Consider the following 6,861-nt stretch of genomic DNA (forward strand, 5'->3'; position numbering starts at 1 on the left):
TTTAAACACCATTATTATCCACGCAAATATTGTGAAAGTCAAGGTTAAATTTATAGGAAAATAAATCCTGAATAGTACCTGCATGGATAGTAATGAAGTTAAAAAGTTAACGATCAAGGTTTATTTTTATATTTTAATAGTTCAGAGTTCAAGGTGATTTTTGAGCAAGAATTTGGGGTTCTATTTGCTCACTAACTCTAAAAAAATTAATGAGGATTAATTTCTATGAATTACAAGTAAATACAAAGAGATAAATGTTATTTCTTTAATATGTGAATGACTAAAATTTAATTTTGACCAAATATTTTGACCCATTATCAGGTGATTATTAGACCACCATTATTTACACCAACAATTAATAAAAATATCTTTTTAATAATATCTATAATAGAATATCAATATTTTAATATTTGATAGTTTAAATATCGTTATTATTATTTATAAATAATCCTACTAAATTTATAGTTCTTCTATTGAAAATTAAAATCTCAACTAAACTGAACTATTATATTTGTAAAAAAGTGCATTCACTTTTTAAATAAAAAATACATTAGTTAAGTTGTAATTTTTAGATAAATTGTAAATATCAAAAGTTAACATATAAATTGTGTGTGAAATATTTGTAAATAATAATATTTAAATTATTATATATTATATTATTAATATTTAATAAGATATTATTAAAATATATGTAATATTAACTTTGAATTTTTTATAATTTAAGAAACTTAATTGATATTAATTTTCTTATATGGTACCTATTTATATCTATTCAGGTCCTTTTATGTAATTATCTTTGTCATTTTTTTTTTATTTTGGATGTTCTTTTTGTAATTTTTTATCAACTAATTATCAAAGTTAACTTTTGTTAATGGTACAAGAACATTGCATCATTTTCAAACCGTTGAAAGGAAATGAGTTTAGGATACCAAACACTCCTTGATATATAGTTTAATGGCTAATTTGTCCTTCTTTAACCTTTTTTTTAATTAACTTGTTAAGTGAAATTGACTTTTTAACCACATCAAAGAGAAAGGTATTAATATAAAATATAATAAAGTTGAAGGATTCAAACAAAACCTCCCGCAAAGTTGAAAGTCTAGAAGACTGCTAGAATTATACTTTAGCATCTACTATAATATGTGTGCTTGTGTGTATTCGTTTTCACCCAAACTTTTGCCTATAAATTTCTGTATATATGCTGCGAGGTGGAAATATACATGCAAAGTCTTGCAAAGATAGAAAAATACACAAACAAATTAAAACAAAAAAGGAGAGAGAAACCATGGCTTTTTTGAATTCTAAAGAGACTCGTCCTAATGAAGAGCAAGAGGATTCATATGCTCTTTTGGCCATGCTTCAGTGTTGTAGCCAAATCTACTGTGCAGTTCTCAAAGCTTCACTTGAGCTTGACTTGTTTGACATCATAGCTAAGGAAGGAGGAAGACACGTTTCAGCTTCAGAAGTTGCCTCAAAGCTTCCAAGTTCATCTCAGCACAAAGACTTGGCTTTCAGGATCGATCGTCTCTTGAGGCTTCTTGCAAGTCACTCTCTTCTGAATTGTTCAGTTTGTGAGAAGGAAGATGGTGACACTGAGAGACTCTATTCGATTTCTCCTGTGGGAAAGTACTTTGTTAGTCATGGGGACGATGATAGTGGATACTTGACTCTCTCATTCATTTGTCACAAGGCACTTATGGATGCTTGGTAATTTTTTCCCCCCTTCAAAAAACAAATACTCCCTTCAAGTTAGGTTTATTAGATTTCATGCAAAGCAAGCGATCGATCCACAATCTAGTTACCTCAAAAGAATTATTTGATTTGATTAAATATATTTATTTATTGTTTCTAGGAAAAATACAACGGTAGGTCCTTATACTTTGATTGTATTTTGTATTTAGTTCTTATATTTTTTTTTTCATTATTCTTAGTCCATTTAGGTTGGTCAATCTCCAATATAATATTAGTACTTATAGTTTTAAAAATGCATATAAAGATCATAAATTGTTGATATTGAAATAATTAATTTCGCTGACATGTAATTACTTAACTTTAGTAATCGATCCCTTTACTGACATAGAAACAAATTGACCAGGTCTTGAAAATAAAGGCAAGGAAAAATGTTTTTTGAACTTTTAACTAGACAGAGTTAATTTATTTCCATGTTTGCATATTTTTAATTGCTTAGTTGATAATAGAGCAAAATGGCATTGTGTAATCCATATAGCCAACTTCACCTGGTGGAATAAGGCTTATTGTTGTTGTTGTTGTGTTAATTCATGGTCCTTTTCTGCATTTTTAAAGCTATAGAGAAAAAGTTACAAATGGATCAAAATAAAGGGACTGAGAAAAATAACAAAATAAAGCTATAAGTACTGATAACAAAACACAATCAAAGTATAGGGACATATTGTTATATAAGTTTTTCCTTATTTCTGTTTTGATGTAGGATGAATTTTAAAGTGGCAATTGTAGAGGAAGACAATGACTTATTCAAGAAAGTCCATGGAATGCCAATGTACCGATACGCTGAGATAGATCCAACATGGAACAACATTTTCAACAAAGCAATGGCCAACCGTTGCAACATAGAGATGAGAAGAATATTAGAGATATACAAAGGATTTGAGGGAATATCAACACTTGTTGATGTTGGTGGTGGAACTGGCCAAAACCTCAAAATGATTGTCTCAAAGTATCCTTCAATCAAGGCCATCAATTTTGATTTGCCCAATGTTATTCAAAATGCACCACTTCATCCAAGTACATCTCAAGTTCATTATCTCTAATTCTTTTTATGTTTACACTCCTTCCCTCCAGTTCTAAATGTAGGAGCTAGTTAACTAATAATTCCTTATATAGATTCATGAAATTAGGTTGGCTAGTTATATAATTTCTATTGGAACTACCCCTGTTAATTGTTTCCAATTAATACAGGCGGTTTTAATTTAAAAAAATAATAGATGAGGGAGACAAAGAATATTGAAGTCTTACTTTAAAATTTAAGAAGCAAACTCTTTAGCTAGCTCTTATATTTAAGATCGAATGGAATTTTTTAAATTTTTGGGTTGGTTCAGATAATTAGAATTCTCAATTGGGCCTCAAATTTTATGAAGGGATCAAGCATGTTGAAGGGGATATGTTTGAAAACGTTCCGAAAGGTGATGCCATTATGTTGAAGGTTAGTGCAAAATTTGTCATCTTAATTAGTTTCAACTTCTTATTATATTCCTGAATATTAGATTGCAGTCCTTAGTTATCAAAGTAAATATAATCTTTATATTAGGGACTTGTTTGGTTTGATCTCTTAAGTTCATAAAATATCATTTCAATTCTATAACTATAATATTGTTAGTTTTAAATGATTATTTTTGTGTCATTATTGTTATTTTCTTAAAAAAATTAAACTTAATATATTAACATTTGAGAATCTTTTATCAATACTCAGAAATTCAATTTAGGAGTTTTTTTTTATTGATGAAACTAATGATGTTAAGGACTGAAAAAACACTTTATAAAACTAAGGGACAAAAATAAAATCTTATGTAATTAAAGGGCAAAAGATGCACTTTAGCATAAAACTATTTTGTAAACTAGTTAAAGGACCAAAATTTGTTTGTTAATTTAAAAAAATTAGAATCAAAAAATTGGCTGATAGAAGTGGTCAAAAGTGGTTAATAGTAGTGGCCTATAATAGTGGTTAGTTTGAATTGAAGGTAGTTTACAATAATTAGATATAGTGTGCTTTAAAAATTAAAAGTAAAAAAAGAAATCAGAAACAGTTCTATGTTTAACATTTTTTGTTTTTTAAAACAAAAAATGAGAACAGTTTTGAATATATTTAAATTTGAAATACTTACCCAAACAATTATTGATATTATAAAAAAAATAAAAATAATTTTGAAAAATAGAAATCAAGCATGCTCTAGATTTGTTGTCCGTTTGGCTGTTAAAAGCATATAATAAGTACAAAAACTTGACTAAGATAAAAATTCATGTTGAATAATTAGTACAGCACGTTAGTCAAATGAAAACATTCAATGCATGAATCGCATGTGTGCATGCTTGTTGGTTAGGTTAAGTTGACTAATTTGAGACATCATAATTAACAAAGTGATCTTAGTGGTGAGTTCGAATGATTTTTCAAATCCATACCAGTTTTTCCCAGCATATATCGTGACTTCTTTAGACAAATATTTTAAATTTACAAGCATGTACTCCCTCAGTTTCTATATATAAAAGAAAAAAAATATATCACACAGTTTAAAAAAATTAATTAACTATAATAAATATGTCTGAAAATAAAAAAATTAGACTAAAATATCCTATATTAATTAACATAAGCGTGCATTATTTATTTCTCATTAATATAAATTATAGGGGTGATTTAAAAAATGCTTATTGAAATAGGTGATTTTACTCATATAAAAAATAAGTAAAAATGATAGTTTCTCTTATAAATAGAAATGAAAGGAGTATATAGTATACCGTTCTCATTCACAACATCATGAATATTGCTTTAGAATCCCTCCGGTCTAAAATATTAAATTGTATTTTTTTTAGCTAATCTTGTTTCAAAATATAAGTAATTTAGTATTTATAGAAATTTTTTCTCCTTTTACCCATTTTATTAATCAACAAAAATTCTTGTATTTATTGTAAATTTATGACCTACTTACTCATTATAATAAATTGGGACTTAGGGTAAACAGAGAAAATAATATATATTTTCATGTGAATAAAAAGTTTATTGCAGATGGATTATTGTTGAAAGCTGCTTATATATATTTTGGAACAGAAGGAGTATGCTATAAAAAAATCATGGGATCCATCAGTTTTAAACTTGTTTTATGACCATTTATACCATATACCAATGAATCTTCTAACGTTGTGGGCAATATACATGTTTTGTAGGCTGTATGCCACAATTGGTCAGATGAAAACAGCATAAAAGTGCTGAGGAAATGCTATGAGTCGTTGCCAAAAAAGGGAAGGTGATAGTGATGGAGTTCATAATGCCCGAAGAAATTGGACCAACAAAGGAAGCCAAGTTCGTGGCAAGCTTGGACAACATCATGTTTCTCTCATGATGGAGAAGAAAGAACTGAGAAAGAATTTGAATCTCTTTGCAAACATTCTGGTTTTTCTGGTTTCAAAATCGCTTGTCGTGCTTTCTCTGCTTTAGGAGTTATGGAGTTCTACAAGTAATTATACAGAGTGATCTTATATAACATTCTCTTATTTCAAAGGGTTTGTTTAGAGGTTTCTCTTAGTGTACTTGGGTTGAATATATATGATAAGAATAAAGTTACTAAAACTAACTAAAGCTAGTTCAAGTGGATAGGATGAGGTTGGACATTAGTAAATGTCCAAAGTTTAACTCCTCTTGGTGTAATAACACAAAGAATAAAATATTTTATGTTGGGTTTGAATAGATTTAAATTTTTTGATATATATATATATATATATACTACTATATCTATATCTAGGATTAAAGTTTATTTTTATTTATGAACTTTTTTTGAGGAGCAATGGGTATCTTGACTACTAAATGGGCCAATTTTCTTTTAACAAACCATATTTTTCAAGGAGCAAAAAACCCCTCCGTTAACACCCATTAACTTTTCATTTTAGCTAATGTAATGTGTGTGTGGGCCCACACATAATGATAGGTGGACTCTAACCAAGCCATTAGTGCTAATTTGTCTCTAAACTCTTTTTTCAAGATTACTGGGAACCCTAAAGTCTAATTAAAATAAATTTAATAAATATTATTAAAATATTAATATTTAAATGTTGAATAGCTATTAAATATTTTAATGTTGAATAGCTTAAATGTTATTATTTATAAATATTGACCTGATGAGAAAATTAATATTGATTAAGTTCCTTAAAATTTTTAGGTGCTGCCCTAATTTTTGGTCAATTAATAATTTTCTTCCAAAATATTGCATTATCTCTATTTTTTCTTCTCAAAAAAAAGGTTCAAGAAAAAATTAATCCCACTTATTAATATAAGATAGCCAATGCTCCCTTAAAAAAATTCAAGGGTAAAAACGAACATTAATCCTATATATTAAGAACTCTTGGAAAGAATTGTATTCACAAATTATGGGAATGCATGCCACTACGCACTTTATCAACAAAAATAAATTCATAATCTAGCTGTCACTGCCTTCTTTTCTAGTTCTATGTATTATTTTGAGTGGCATGTACCTATAATTTGAGTTAAAAAGTGTTTTTTGTCTCTCAATTATCGTTGCAAGTGTGTACTAGGTATATCTTTAACTATTATTAGAGCAGTATTGCTACCAGTATCAAAATCATTGTACTATTGCCATTGACAAATGGGCATTAACATTGACCATTAAGTTATAATATCGAAATAAAATTAATCATCACTACATTGTTGTAAAAATTTGTTGGTCTTACTTTAAACTATTTTTACAACTATCGATGTCACAAGGCTCATTGGGCCCAAGCCATATTACTATCATTATTCATGTTTTAGGGTTTAATCTGTTAGAGTAATTCTAGAACCTAGTTGGTAGCACATCTAGGGAAAATATTTTTTATGATTTTATAAGATTTAGTTAGATTTAGTTTTGTGTGTGTGTGTGTGTGTGTGTGATATCGTAATCTAACCTAAAAGATCGATCATTATATACTGCACAAATTGATAAATTAAACAAGTGATTATTGCATTGAATTCTTCATGGTATCAAAGTAGAGATGATCTAATTTATATTCATTCTCAATACTGAATGTTAAAATGGAGATGGTTTGTTGAAGAACATAACCCCACTTCTTTGATGATGACAATCATAAACCATTAAGTGCTAAACGATGCTTACTCCTCAG

General features: G+C 28.2%; 1 pseudogene; it reads left to right on the top strand.

Annotated features, from left to right (window-relative positions):
* Positions 1–1,239: 1,239 nt before the first annotated feature.
* On the top strand, positions 1,240–5,223 carry LOC129300153 (isoliquiritigenin 2'-O-methyltransferase-like; annotated as a pseudogene).
* The last annotated feature ends 1,638 nt before the right edge of the window (positions 5,224–6,861 follow it).

This window comes from Prosopis cineraria, unplaced genomic scaffold (genome assembly GCF_029017545.1).
Source record: "Prosopis cineraria cultivar Desert tree isolate PC_DT_omini unplaced genomic scaffold, ASM2901754v1 PC1454, whole genome shotgun sequence".
NCBI lineage: Eukaryota > Viridiplantae > Streptophyta > Magnoliopsida > Fabales > Fabaceae > Prosopis > Prosopis cineraria.